General features: G+C 45.5%; 1 protein-coding gene across 1 annotated transcript in view; it reads left to right on the forward strand.

Moving 5' to 3' along the window:
- Nucleotides 1-424: 424 nt before the first annotated feature.
- Nucleotides 425-15,656, forward strand: part of CUNH1orf21 (chromosome unknown C1orf21 homolog) — a 221,919-nt gene continuing 206,687 nt past the window's right edge. The window contains exon 1 of the mRNA XM_004767950.3: nt 425-776. The gene's annotated coding sequence lies outside the window, so the exon portion shown is untranslated. The remainder of the gene's footprint in view (nt 777-15,656) is intronic.

The raw sequence follows: 15,656 nt of genomic DNA on the forward strand, positions 1-15,656 counted from the left end.
CTGGGCACTCCGGCCCCGAAGCGGCCCCGGGGCACCCTCGCCTGCCCCCGGGTGACAGGGCCCGCACGCAGCTTTCCGGCCGGGGTCTCCCCTCCCGCCGGCCCGCGGGCTCGTGGCACACGCCCGCGCGCGCGCGCACACACACACACACACACACACACACGCACAGACGCGCACATATGTGCCCCGCGGCGCCCTCTTTCCCTCTCCGCAGGCTCCTGCGCCCGCTCGCCCGAAGCGGTCCTCCCGGGGCTCCGCAGCCGGGCGGCCTCGGCAGCCCCTCCCCGGAGCAGGGCGGCTGGCCGCTCGCGGAGCGGGGAGCGGGGAGGGGCCGGCGGCGGGGGGCGTGGCCGGCTGCCCCCGCCCCTCGAGTGAGTGACTGGGCGAGGAGGGCCCCTCCTTCCCTCCGCCCCTCCCCGGCGGTCCCCTCCCTCGCTCGCTCCCAGCCCGCTCCGGCTCGCTCCCTGCCCACTCCCGGGGGGACGTTCCGCGCCGCGGCCCCGCGGCCGGCGCTTCTTTCACACTTTAGTTGGGAGCTGCGCGCCGCGCTCAGTTACTGGAGAGCTGGCCGCGCGCCGTCGCCTCCCGCACGCACGCACGCGGCCCGGGCTCCGGGGTTCTCGGCGTCTACTCGGAGCGGCGGGGAGGAGGGGGACACCCGGACTCACTGTGGGGAGGCGAAGGAAGAGGAGAGGAGGGAGGAAGAGAAAAGGCGAGGAGGAAAGGGGCGGGGGGCGGGAGGCTTGCCACCTTCAGCCCCCCCGCGAGCGCCCAAGGTAAGCGTGGCCCCCGCCGGCCTCGGGCGGGGGGTGCGGGCGGCGCGGCCCGCGGCTCGGCTCCCCGGCGAGCCCGGGTGGGCTGGGAGGGAGGCCTGCGGGGAGTCTGCCGCGCGGGAGGGATGCGAGCCGCGGTGGTGGCGCTGCCGGCGCGCGGCGCGGCCCGGGGCTGCTGCTGCTGCTAGTGCGGGGACGGAAGCTGGGGTGGGGGCGTCTGCTCGCCGGGGCGGAGGGGCTGGGATGCGGTTGGGGCTGCTGACGACTTTCGTCACATTGAGGCCTGGGTGGCTGGTGTGAGACACCCCTCCCTTCCCACCCCCACCCCCCCGCCGCCCTCAGCCTGCCTGCTCCTCTCGAGCTGTGCATGTAGCCACCGTACTTTGCAAGCCAGATCCAGAAGGAAACAACAAAATTCAGAATCCTGTGTTAAGTCTCCGAGTCCCTTCTCCCGCTCCGACTGATTGATGTGTTTGGGTGGGTGCTGGGATCCCCGGGATTTCTGAAGTTTTGACCTTTTGGGGTGGCTGGTCTCGGTGCATCTGTCTGCTCACCTCGGCGTGTTTATTATTCGTGCCCATGCGAGGCAGCACAGGGTGCTTGGGTATTGTACACGGAGAAGATCTCACTCCCCTCTGCAGGCAGTTCGCGAAGTGCGGCCGCCAGGGCTGCCTTTGCTCTGCTGCTGATGTCCTTCCCAATCATCCACCCTGCCTCCTCCCGCCACGGAGGGATCCCCCCCCCCCCCCCCTTACTGTTTGTGTGAGAGAAGTCCCTGGGCTTAAGGGCTCTCATCTCCCAGTCATTCCTCTTCTAAAGCTCTGAATTGGCTCATGCACCAGGGTCACATTTGAGGAGGCTTTCTTTTGCTCCAGGAGTTACATGGTCAAAGATAAAAATACATACCCCAAAAACATGCCTTAATCGTGAGTGATGACAAATACAGTTGGGGATAGTAGTGGTTTGTTTCAGGAGGAAACCTACCTCCCTATGAGGTATCTTCCATCGCATGTGGGTTAGGAAATTTGTTTTAAAATAGATGGTGCTTATGTTGTGTGTGGCTGGAAGAGAGCCATAATAAGTTCAGCTATTGTAGTAACTCTGAAAGTGATACACCCTGATCATCCAGAACCTTGGTTGGACACACACACGCTCTGACTCAGACGTTGGGAGGGGGGCTGACGCACCATAGATTGCATGAAACACTTTTTTTTTTTTTTAAAGGAAACAGTATGGACTGTTTGGGGAAGTGGCATGTTCATTACACAGAGAGATGTTATGAAAACCTCTCTATTCAAAGGGGTAGACTCACCTTTCACCCAATAATAACCTTTTAGTTTAGTAGAGTTGGAATGTACCAAGGTAGAAGAAAATCATGGGTAGTGTGGGTCTGGGCTATTTAGCTTTTCTGGGAGTGGTGGTGGGGGTGGGGAGAAGATGATGTGTTTGAAGGGTTTTTCAGTCCAAGATGCTCAGTTTGGGGGGGTCCCCCCCTTTTTCATACTTCTAGAGCGCAAGGGTAGGACCAATAGAACATGTTGTGTGTTGGCTCTCTGGAAGTACAGTTGAACGGACATAGAAATTAATTTAGACACGATCAGCTATTTTTGTTTTACCCCTTGTGAAGTGCGAAGTGTTGGTGATGGGACATCTGAGTGTATTTAACTGCATTAAACCATTACTGGGACCAGCAGTTATTCGCTGAACACAAAATGCAGCATTGAAATGTCACCTCCCCTCAGGTTTCCAGCTAGGCAGACAGGGTTCAGAGAACAGTTCTGGAGAGCCACTGGGCAAAGCAACAAAACCCAGCAAATTTAGCTCTTGGATGAGCCAATGCCCTAGGAGAAGTGGGGCTCCTCTGGTCAGGCTTATCTCCCTTGGATCATAGTTCCCCAGAAAGATGGCCTTGGTTGGTGTGGAGGTCTTTTATTCATCGTTAAAAGTCATCCTGGAAGAACCCTGAGGTTCTAGCCTCCCTCTGCAGCACTGACTCATTTTAACTCTTTGGAGAGAACTGATCATTTTGTTTTCTTGGATAGTAATTTATCTGTCACCCCTTTCTCCTTGTCTCATTTTGTCATCTCATGTGGATTTTTGGGAATTAATAGGCCACTGTTTGAAGTGGTTGGAGCTTCTTGAAGAATCACAGGATGCAAATCAAGAGCTTGGTCGTTAATTGGTACTACTTGCTGTGCCTGATTAAAAATCCTACCAAGGAGGAAGGTGGTTTGCCCGATTATGAGTATCTCTCCAGGCAGATGGTGCCTCAGCATTGTGTGGAATTGTCCATCAGGCGAGCCTTGACTGTTACATTTCTAGTGGCTTGCTCCAGGCTCTTCCCGGCCAGCCCCCTTTCTACTGGTTGTTTTCTCTCACAGAGTGAGACAGCCCAGATTGAGAGAGGGAGTGTCATGGCATCTCCCGTGAGGTCAGGAGAGGCAGGAGAGGGCAGGGGCTCGATCACGTGGGGGTGGTGGGGGGATCCTAAGTGTGATAAGTAGCCCCAGCTTCCCTTGAACTTATCAGTACCACTTGGTGCTACCTGAGGCACACACAAGTGCATTTTGGGCCATTTTATGATCCTCCTTTGGAATGTCAGAAGTTCCAAAGCATGGGAGAAGTAAATGTGGTGATTAATTAAGTTCTTGTTAAAACATGAAAAGCAGATTGCACTAGGCTAGTATAACATATTGCTTAGACCACGGAGAAGGCAGGGATAGGGCCTGTCTGCAGGGGGAATTGCAACATTGAAACTATTTTAGAAATTGGGGACAGTTGTGACTTTAAGAGCTCATAATTCAAGGGCTTATCTAAAGTGGCATGCAAATTACACATATACATATTTTTAAAGTAGGCAATTATTTAGCTTGCCTATCTCGGTTCTGAAGTTTAATTTCACAGGTTACAGTTGCAACAAGAAACAACTTGACATGCTGTGGTTATGCAATCATGACAAGAGTGGTTGGATGTAAGCTGGGCTAGGAAGAACACAGAAATGATCACCCAACAGCATCTTCCGTCAGCAGGCATTAAGAAGTTCCTTGACTTTTTTTATTTTTTGTAATGAAATGTGTTCCTGGAAAATGTATTTCCTGGGTTGTAGGCCAGGCACAGAATGTAAAGACTGCCTTCTGTCTCCACTTGTGGAAAGGGGAGGTAGCTCCCCTCAGATCTACGATAGACACTGAAAAGATGAATCGGCCAGGCGACTAGAAGGCAAGTGGTCTGGGTCATCTTTGCAAGCCCTGCAGAAGCCCACACACTACCTCGTACTTGGAAGTTACTCAGTGAGCGAGTGAATTGAATTGAATTAACCTAATTAGTTAAGGTCTGTAATGTGTCAGAAAAAAAAACTCCTTGGAAATACATTAGCTACGGACTTCCATTTCAGTAAGTCAGTACGATAGCTTATTAAGAGCTTCATATTCTGCCTGGGATAAGGTTGTTTGTTTTTTAAAAGACTTTATTTATTTATTTGATACAGAGAGAGAGATCATAACACAAGTAGGCAGAGAGGCAGGCGGACAGAGAGGGGGAAGCAGGCTCTCTGCTGAGCAGGGAGCCCGATGCAGGACTTGATCCCAGGAGCCTGAGATCATGACCTGAGCCGAAAGCAGAGGCTTAATTAACCCACTGAGCCACCCAGGCGCGAGGGTTGGATAGCGTTTTTAATTGTTGAAGAATACTGGGCAGTCAAGTAAACATACGAGGCATAACGTCCCCTGAAATTACTGGAATTTCTACCTGGGGGAATCTTGATTGGGATTATATGTAGTATCCGTCTTTGACGAGTATTTCTTCACTCATGAGTGTTGATTTATGACTTTGGTCTTTATCTTTTTAGTCCAGGGGGTTCCGTGAGTAACGATTCCTCATATGGGTACGGCACTTTATGGTTTCCAGAGAACTCATGTCCCTCGTCTTACTGAACTTGGTGCTGCAGCCCTAGCACTCGGGTGTCCCATGCTGGAATCCCAGAATGAGCCTGGATCAAGGAGTCGGAGAGAGGGACCTGGGGAGGTTCAGGTAGCCCCAGCTCTTGGTTTATTAGGTTTTCCCAAGGGAGGCAGTAATCGATAGTCACGGCTACTCCCTCTAAAATCACTTAATGTGGGGAGAGTGGAGACCGATCTCATGCAGGGAGCTAGCTCACCAGGCTCCTGGCGTTCCCGTGGCTCTGCCCCTATATCCGTTCTCTCTCTCCAGGCTGTTTTTAACTTTATTCCTTTGCCAAATGTCCCTTTCACCCTCTAGTCCTTCCTGGAGCTTTAACGTGGCTTTCTGTCCCATAGATTCTCACCCATAGAGCCTCCTGCTTCTTACCCCTCCACCTTACTTTTGCCGGCAGGACTTGGGTATTTTATGTTAGAATAATCTTGTCCAATATTCAACCTCCTCTCCAGGCCCCCTTTCTCCTGGACTCCGCCCACCTCCTGGTCAAGTATAGCCTTCTGGCTTCTGGGGAACTTCTTCCTTCTGCCCTCAGGGCCCCTATACCTTGCCCTACTTTGCCCCACACCCCCTTATTACTCCCGCCCACTTCTTTTCCGTCAAACCTTTAGATCTTCTAGCGCGGACCTGCCTGTGCCTGTTTCACAGACTCCTGCTACTTAGCAGATGCATTTATAGCAATCATGAGTTCAAGTCCACATGCTTTGTGCCTTGTAGAAAAATGGGATCAGAGCACCTGTGAGTTTAGGGATCTTCTTTGCCTTTGTTTTCACTTTGGACTTCCCTGTATTTTGGATTTTTTAAGGTTCTTGAGGCATGTAGTAGTGACAGCTGAAGTACTTTGCTTCTTCACTTAGCTGTTACATCCTGTGTTGGATAATAAAGGAACATCTCCATGATTATTGTTATTTTTAAAGATTTGGACAATAAATCTTGAAAAGCATTTCAGAGATTTTTGTAATGGCACCATTGAAAGGCTTTGCCGTATGCCAAAATCTACTAATGAAAGAAATAGAATGGCTTATTTAATGCCATCTTCATTACCTTACTTTTTTTCTCCTTTGGTTAAATAAATATTACTGTAAGTTGAACCAAATTTTTTCCCTCATTTGTTATGGTTTTACTGCTCTCCATGAAAACGTTATAAGCCTACAGGACTTATTAATGCCAAGTAAGAATTCTTTAGCTAATATTATTAGCTTGTTAGCTAATAGGACCTAATTTTGCCCTGTAAGTTTGTAGCCTAGGTCAGCCCCATCAGTAGAGAGTCAGTCGGAGAAAAAGTATTAATGGGGACAACTGGAAAAACATATCCTATTGACTCATTATATACATACTTGGGTTGGTCTTTTTATAAAATTGTACTTCACAAGTAGATCCAGCGCTAGTTATGCAATATCCTGAGTGCTCCCGGGCTTTTGGAAGAAGGTGCTTTAAAGCAGAGCAGAGCAAATGGTTTTTAAGTAAGAATTCCCTTTCTTTGATGGGACTATGCTTTATTTGAGCGCAGTGGATAGCATAGTAGTTCTGGTTCGTTGGCAAACCCCTTATTAGGACACCTCACTTGGTGACTTCAGGTTTTCCCCAGCTGAGCTGGACAGGCAAGAGGTCATGAGAAGTTTAGTCTTCTCTGGAGTTTGGGGATCTTTTTTATACCAATCATCACAGCTGCTGGTGTGTATCATAGCCATTCCTGAATGCCTTTCCCCGAACCCCAGGTTGACAAGGAAGGTCTGTGTGTGGTTGTTTACAGCACAGAGGAACCCCTCTGTTGACACGACGATTTCTGTCCCGCGAAGATTGAAAGGCCAGGTGTGGCGTAAGGAGAGCCTCAGCCTGCCGGGCAGTGTTTTGCAGAGAACTTTTCAAAGACACAGATAGTTGATACATGCCAAGGGGTGACTTCAGCAGTTCTGTGGGAAAGTCCTGCCAGAAGCAGTTTACCTAAAATAATTTTGTAATCGTTCCTGCAGTTAGAAGGTTATTCAGGAAGAAGCAATGTATATCTCATTTTATGTCCCAGAAAGATAGGATTACTATTTTGATGAAGGAGATGAGAATCCAGGAACTTCTTCGAGTCCCTTAATATTTGCTGAGAATTCAGATGTCCTGGTTTCTGTGCCAGGAATCTATGGCAGTCTAGACACAGCAACAAAACAAACCTTGCGCTTGGCCTTGGTGGCTTCCCTAGCACCCACCCCTGCCCTGCCTGGGGATCTCAGGTCTCGGTTCGGATCCTGTCTCTCACCCTTTTCTTTCTTAACTTTCTTTTCTTTTTTAAAGATTTTTATTTATTTATTTGACCGAGTGAGAGACACAGCCAGACAGGGAACACAAGCAGGGGGAGTGGGAGAAGAAGACGCAGGCTTCCTGCTGAGCAGGGAGCCTGATGCGGGTCTCGATCCCAGGACCCTGAGATCATGACCTGAGCCGAAGGCTGACCCTTTTCCCACCAACCAACCGTGAGAGTGGCTCCTCCCTTGCCATCCCTGAATGCCTGTAACTCTTACGTGATGTTTATTTCTTTTACTATTAGTTTTGATTTTCAGTTATGTACTTTTTATAGCCCCAGCAAATGATAAGATCTTCCTTCATGCCCCGGGGGCGGGTGGTGGTGGTGGTGTATTATGCTGATTAAGTGGCTCTTGGTTGGTTGACAGCTAGTCAGGGGTCTGACGCTTAAAATTTTTCTCTGTGAAGACCTTGCTCCCATTTAAAATTCTCTTTAACCAAATGAGGAAGTATCGTGTGGGATGAGAAAAGATAATGGGAATTTTAAAATTCCTTTGTTGGGCCAAGATTAAGGCATCTAATCTTTCTTACTCACTCAGATAATCTGTTAAACAAACATTTACTTTTGTTGATGACACTTTGTGTCATCTCGGTGCCTGGCACTGAGAGATGTTGGAGAGACAGATAAAAAGGCCTGGCCTTGCCCTTGTGGGCTTCTCAGGCAAGGGAGTGAATTGACAGGCAAACACATGATGTGTGGTAAATGACGCTGCTTTGGGAGTTGAGGGAAGAAAGAAGTCAGTTTTCTCGAGAGTAGGCTGACCGTGCAGCCTGGTTTCCCTGGGACAGCCCTGGTCTGTGCCTCGTGTTCAGCAGGTCTTAATACCACCTCCTTGGCCCTCAGAAGTCTCCTAGTTTGGGAAATAAATTATGTGATTCCCTGAAATAAAGAAGCCCTAGAAGGCTTCACAGGGGAAGAGGTGTTTGGGATGACAGTAGCTACGCAGGAGTCCTCTGGGGGCATTATTTATATTTCTAAAAGTATTGGGAGGTGGCTAAGGTTGGCTTTCCAAGTTATTTTTCTCACGCGACTGTGGATTCATAGACTAGTTCACACACTGGTGGTTGGGGATCAGGGAGTTTATGGACAAAGGGAAGATGAAGGTGGGCATTTCAGGCGGCGGATGCCCATGTGGTGTGGGTCCTGACGGCTGGAGTTTACACACGTGCCGAAACCCAGTGGGAGAGGAGGCTGAGGAACCACGCAAGGCTTGGTGGTAAGCAGTCTGCTCCAAATACAAGCAGGCAGAGACACTGAACGATTGCACAAATTCAAGCAGGCTAGGCCCCAGCTGTGCAGTAGCTGTCGTGGAGATACAAGAGAATTAAAAACAGAAAGAGACACTGAACAATTGTAATCAGGGGAGAGACGTCGTTTGCATGACAGACAGTTCCTTTCAAGGGTGGGTAAGAGGCTGGAGGAGAACAGAGACCGGAGTCAGAGCAAGGGAACTCGGGTCCTGACTGGATGAGAGCTGATGGGGACTGAATTAATGCCGGGACACGGGGAAGACCGACATGCAGGAAAGAAATTTAGGAAGCAGGATGTGTGGGGCTCAGTGAGCCCGGAGGGCAAAGAAGGGGGAAAGGAGAACTGCAAAATTGGGGATGGATTCGTCTGTCTTTCACTGAGATGAGGAGTCCATGCATCCGGAGGGAAGGGAGGGAAGTGTGTTGAGTTTTAGGTGCTTAATTTTTTGATGGAGCTACACTGAAATTCTGGTCTAGGTTTCAGAAGAGAGATTTGGGGCAGAATTACTGGTTTGATCTCAGCATTCCTTAGGGACTTGTTCCTTAACCTCCGTGATGAGGTTAGATCCCTCTTTTCTCTCTTCCAGCTACACCGTACACCTTGTCTGTACGTACTTACTACTCTCATAGTTGCAAATTTATTTTTTGTGATTCTTCAACTACTGATTGATTACCCACCTCTGCCCCCCAACTGTAAGGTCCATGAGGGTAGGACTCTTTCTGTTTTTAATTCTCTTGTATCTCCACGACAGCTACTGCACAGCTGGGGCCTAGCCTGTATTTGGTGAGCCAGTGAATGGGTTGAATGAATGAACGAATGGATGAGAATTTTTGTAAACTTGGTCGTTGAAGCTGTGTGGTTTGGCGCGAGATTGCCCAGGGAGAGTAAGCACAAGAAAACTGAGCAGTGAGTTCCAGGCAGCACTGACATTTAGGGCTGTGGATGGAAAAGGGACCGTGAAAGAGAAGGAACGGTATAGGCCCTCAGAGAGGCCGGGCAGCCGGGCAGCGAGGCCCGGTGTCAGGGAAGCAGGGAGGGTGGGACACGAATCAGCCTTGTGGTCAGCATGGCCCAGCAAAGAAATAAAATAATATTGAAGAGGGTTCCTCAGAATTTGTAATTCTGTTATTAAATAGAAGTGGAGCTATTTACTCTCAGGAGATCTCATGATGCGGCTACTTAGCACCGTAGTGTTCTGTTAGCTTGTGCTGCCTGCAAAGTTCGATGTTCTCTCACTGGGAGTTTGACATGTTGGGATTCTGAGGTTTGCTTCAGATGATTTACAACAGCATCTGATGTCATAAAAATGACATATTTGAGGTCATATTTTGGGAGGACAGTGAACTAGTGCAGTGTCAAATCCCTGTGGATTTACAAGCGTGCGAATTGACTTAAGAGGGTTGGGATACTAGAGTGTGTACTTGCTCCCAGATGAGGAACCATGAACAGTAAAGACACGTGAAGCTGTGACACTGTGACAGAGGATGGCTCACTGTCTGATTCTAGAAGCCATGAGTAGCAGTGCCATCAAAGCCTTGTCTTGTGAAAAAGAGACTCTGTTTTTACGAGTATTTTTACGTGTTTTCAGTCTCCACTGAGATTCAGGGTAGGGGTGGGGGAGGCATATTAATGCACTGGAACGAAGGAGGGCTTTGAAGTCAGCACATTTCATCCCAATTCTACCACCTTTTGTCTCTAGCTTCCTGATCTTGAACAACAGTGGTCATAATTAATGGTAAGAATAATGAAACCCAACTTGTTTTGTGTCACTTACTCTGTGCCTGGGCACTGCGCTAAGTACATTACATGAATTATCTTCTTTAATGCTTGCAGCAGCCTTATGGGGAACCTCCTACCATTACCTCTACTTATTGATAAAGAAGAACTGAGGCTAAGGGTCTTTAGGACCTTGACCAAGGTTTTGTAGCCCTCAAGTGGTGGTGCCAAGACTGGAACCCAAGCTCTCTGATGATAAAGTCAGACCTTTAATTACCAGTGCTTGGCCAGTTCTGTTTTCTCCATACTCCTCTCCCCTTCCTGCCACATGCACCTGTTCCTTTCCCCTCCCCTACTGGTTCTTTCTGAAGCAAATCACAGACAACACGTCATCTTATCCGTGCATTCTAGGTTATGTTTCTAAATGATAGGACTTTTTTTCTTTTAGGATAACCACAATATTATTATCATGCCTAAAAAATTTTTAACAATAATTCTTTAATATCAGATATCCAATCAGAAAGCAAGTTTTCCTGATTGGTCCATAACTGTTTCTAATGATTAATTTGTTACATTCAGGATTCAAACAGTTTTCACACCTGAAAGATGCATCTGTCCTCATTTACAGAAAACTGTTTTTCCCTCTTTTGCTTCTTTCCTGGCAGTTTATTTATTGAAGAAATAGGGATTTTTCTGTGGGATTTCCCGCATTCTATAGTTTGCTGATGGCATCTTCTCTCTTGGCGTTCTTCACTATTTCTGTTTTTCGTGTTTCCTGTAAGCCGGTAGTTTGATCTCCACTGGAAGCTCGGTCAGACAGTTTGGCAAGAGTCCATCATACGAAGTGTTATGTACCTTCTCTGACAACATGTCAGGAGGCACATGCGCCTTCTTGTTTCTTCTTTTCTGAGGTTAAGTCTGATCAGTGGATTTAGGTGTCGTCAGCTCTGTCTCTCCTTATAAAATTTCCTCCGGGTCCTTCCAAAACCACTGATGCTCATTGCTTAGATACAGTGTTTCGGTAAGGCTTGTACGAGGATGATATTCCGCCATCCGTCCTGCGTTTGTTAGCTGGAGTTTTACTATCAAGAAGAAGTGAACCACATCAGTATAGCTTATATAGGAAAATTAGTGCTTGGTGTTATTCTCTCTTCTTAAATAATACTCAGAATAATGTGTTGATTTTCTAGCATCTTCCAAAAAAAGACTAAAGAGGTTGGGTTTTTTTCTTTCTTTCTTTTTTAGTATTCTGAACTTGTGGATTTTAACAGATTATATGTGTTTCAATCCCTTGCAGTTACTTCTTTCAAAGCTCTAATTATCTTTGGTGTGTGGAAGACTCTTTAAGTTGGCTTCTGAATCCTCTTGACAGGACTGTAGTGGTCTTTGATGGTATTTTTACTTTCTTGTTTACAAGATATTTCAGACTTACCTAGTACTTCTTCTGCAGATCATTTTTAGTGGTGAGTGGTATTTAGAGACCATAGTCCAGGTGTTAGGAGTTCTCATTGTCTCTGGGCTGGTCATTGCTCAATGGGCAGGGTTAGGAAAATACACCTATGTATGTAGGTATGTAGGCACGTGTTTGTGTATTTGTGTGTATATGTGATCTATGTGACATATGCTCTCTATTTGATGTATGCAAACATCTTCATTTCCTTCCTCTTAGAGAAAAAGGTAGAATATTATAGTTCTGCACCTTGTATTTTGCATTTAATACTATTTTTCACTGATCACTCTGGAGCTATATAAAGTTTTTCATTGTTTTTTACAACTCCAGAGACTCCAGTTATATAAACATACCACTTTATAAATAGTGTATAAAGTGTATAAATATACACTTTATTCCTTTGGCTATGTGGTTGTTCCCAGTCTTTTGCTCTTACATCATAGTGGGAATGATTGTTTTTGTTGGTGGAGGTTTATTTGCGAATCAAACATAAAACCTAGACTAAAACATTATTTTTCCTTAACTGAATGGACAGGTGAATGGGCAGTGCTGGCAGTATTTTTTCCCCAGATTATCATTTGTCTTTTGTCTCTGATTCTGGTTTTCTTTTAGTTTGAATTTTTATTTTTAAAGTTCTTATTTAAGTAATCTACACCCAAGATGGGGCTCGCACTCATGACCCTGAGATTGAGTCACATGCTCTTCTGACAGAGTCAGCCAGGTACCCCAGATTATGGTTTTTTAAAATATAAACTTTTTTTTAAATTAGTCTTTCTTTTTTTGCCTCTTGGTTTTGAATCATGGTGCAGAAATTTTCTTCTAGATCATACAGCAGCACCATCCAGTAGAAACCACATATGTAAACTTTTAATAGCCACATTAAAAAGAGTGAAAAGAAACAGGTGAAATTGAATTTAGTAATAAATTTTCTTTAATCTATCAAAATATTATCACTTCAATAAGTAATCAGTAGTTTTAAATTAATGAGATATTTTGCATTCTTTTTCCATGCTCAGTTTTCAAGAACTGATGTGTATTTTACACTATAGCACATTTCAATTTGGTCATGAAATTTTCATAATAAATACTTGATCTGCATTTAGACTTCATAAAATTTGCTGTTGAAAAAGTAAATTCACATAACCAGGTTGTTCCAAGTATACATGAAAGCTTTCCAATAACTGAGTTAAATATTTTAAAATTTCAACCTAAGTTAATGAAAATAAATTAAAACTGCCAATTTAGTTCCTCAGGCACACTTAACTACGCTTCAAGTGCTTAGTAGCCATGTGTGGATAATGACTACCCTTTTGGACTGTTACAGAGAATCACCTATATTTTCTTTTAGTGCTTGTGTGGTTTTATCACTGACATTTAGGTCCATGACCCATTTGGAATTTATTTTGTCATATGGGGAAATAGATCCAATTTTCTCTTTTTCCACATGGCTACCTAGATGTCACAAACCACTTATGAAAGCTCTCATCTCTTCCCCACTGATTTGAGATGTGCCCCTGTCGTACATTTAATTTCCATAAGTATTTAATTGGCTGTCTTTCTGCATTTTCTATTCTGTTCTCTACTGTTTTAATTATAGAGGTGGTCTGATATGTTTTAATATTAAAACCACGATGAGCTACCGTTTCATACCTACCAGGTTGGTAAATGTCTGTCAGTGTCAAGCACTGGACAAGGATATAGAGCAGAGGGAATATGCGTATGAGTCTGGTGGCAGTAGAAACTGGTGTAACAGTTTTGGAAAGAAGTTTGGAATTCCCTGTGAAATAGTCCCCTGACCCTCTTAGTCTTCAGGGTAGCAGAGCAAATTCTTAAAAGCCTGGAGTGGGAGCAGTTTTGTCTTATAACTTGATAACTTGTCATTCTGACAGGCATATGTATACATATATACATGTGTGTGTGTGTGTGCGTGTGTGTATGGTTGCAAGTATGGTTGTGAAGAGGATTGGGAAGCACAGTCTCAGAAACTCTTACACATCTGTAGGAGTGCTTACAATGAAATACTGAAATAGGCCTATTCACAGTATGTTGAGAAGAGAAACTGTGATACATTTATAATAAACAGCGGCGAGGATAACCTGCAACATGCTTATCAGCAGGGATCAATCGCATAAGCATAATGTTGAGTGGAAAAGCAAGATAGAAGAATAAGATTCCATTGAATTGATTCCATTTCTGTAAAATTCTAAAGAATGCTAAACTAAAGCCACAACATTGTTTAAGGATTGACTCATATATGGCAAGATTAGAAAAAGAACGTGGGGACCAGTAACATAAACTGCAGGAGAATAGTGATTACTTCTGGGGGTGAAGGGTAGGGTGTGGTTAGGAATGGCTACATCTGGAACTTCAGTGGTGTGTTTGATGTTCTACAGGTATGGACGTAGAGATGTTCGTTTCGCTTTTATACATTGAATTGCACGTGTTATGTGATTATTTCATAACAGAAGAGAAGGGAAAACAACAACAAAAGTCCAGACCCAGGAATAGGCTCGATTACTCAGAACTCAAGTAATTAAATTTATGCTTGAGAAAGACTTCTGTTAAATATGGAACACTGGGCTTCTTTTGTTTCTTATTTAGGGACGATGACTTTTTTTTTTTTTTTTTTTTCTTCAAGACACTTAGTTTTAGTGTCTGGGTCAGGCAGCAAGAAATACGTTGTGTGGTGTACACAAACGGGTGACTGTTACCTCACCAGGCACAACAACACACAGAGTCATAGGTTCTTTGACACGTAAGTGATTTTTTGTAACCATTTATGCATGATATCCTCATGGCCAATTCTAAACTTTATTCAGAGGGAGATGATTTTTGAAGGGACAACATCATACATGGGAGATGTTTGGTACGCACATGCGGTATGCCAGATGTAGTGTGTCCAGGAATTCACTTAGCCTTGGTCACGGCCCTGTGAGAATTATACATGGGCTTTGTGTTACTGATGAATAAACTGATACTCAGAGAGGTTAAGCCACACAGGAAATGACGTGATGTCACCAAGCCAGTGGGAAATACATGACGGGGTTTCCACGAAGGTTTTTCTGGCCCCAAATCCCACATTCCCAACTTCTATTCCAGAGTATCTTTTTAAGAACTTCAGGTGCTAATATATCCTTGTGCTCAATGGCAGCCCATCCCAGAAAGTTGGTATTTTTACCCTTAAAATTTCAGAGAGGAAATCCTTGAATCTTTTGTGATGGTTCTTTACAATGTCAACGTGAAATTTTAACATCAGTTCGAGTCTTCTTTCTCCTGCTATGATGTGTGCTTTCAGAGACTTGGTGGCCTTAAGGATTCAATTAGGCAATGAGATACCTCACAGGGTTGGTTACTGTTTGTTTTCTGATTTGAAGCCTCTCCTAGTTTTCCATTCTTAAGATTAGCCTGAACCCCCTCAAACCTGTCTTGACTATGCCTGTGCAAAACTTTTGTAGCTGATCTTCCCTTCTGGCATTGAGATTATATCTGTCTATTTCTCCCAACTTTTCAGAATTTTTAAAACCTTTTTTCCTCCCATATTCTTCAAGGATTACTTTATGTATCCCAAAGTGTGATGTCAGCAAATGAAACTCATTCCCTTGCCATTTTTTTTAAATTAAAGATTTATTTATTTATTTATTTGAGAGGGAGAGAGAGAGAGAGAGAGAGCGCGCGAGCATGATTGGGAGGGACAGAGGGAGAGAATCCTTAGCAGACTCTACGCTGAGTGGAGAGCCCCATGAGGGACTTGATCCCACAACCCTGACATCATGACCTGATATTGAAACTGAGAGGCGCTCAACTGACTGTGCCACCCAGCTGGGCCCCGCCCCTCATCTTTTATCTGAGTCGTTATTTGACGTGGTTTGATCAGAGCCAGCACCAATACTTACCATCATGCTTTGAAGTCTGTGTTCAAAATCCCGCCATTGCTACATCCTCTTCTCTCCGCTGGTATTTTCATGAGATGGCACAGCCGAAGTAGGGGGAGGGTGGGAAGGAGCATTCCCATAAACATTTGGTTGCCAGGGCACCTGGTTTACTCCGGAATTGTGACTTCGCAGAGTGAAGCCGATTTTATAGCAGAGCCACTTGGCATCTCTGTCCAGTAGCACCTTCCTTCTTAGGTTCGTGTGCCTTCAGCTTTGGAGCCGACTGAAGCTCCTGAGGCTGCTGGTTTCTTTCTGTGGGGGCTGTTACACCTGTTTCAAGGGGGAGT

The sequence above is a fragment of the Mustela putorius genome, unplaced genomic scaffold (assembly GCF_011764305.1).
Source record: "Mustela putorius furo isolate JIRA1106 unplaced genomic scaffold, ASM1176430v1.1 tig00537335_pilon_pilon_pilon, whole genome shotgun sequence".
Taxonomy (NCBI): Eukaryota; Metazoa; Chordata; class Mammalia; order Carnivora; family Mustelidae; genus Mustela; species Mustela putorius.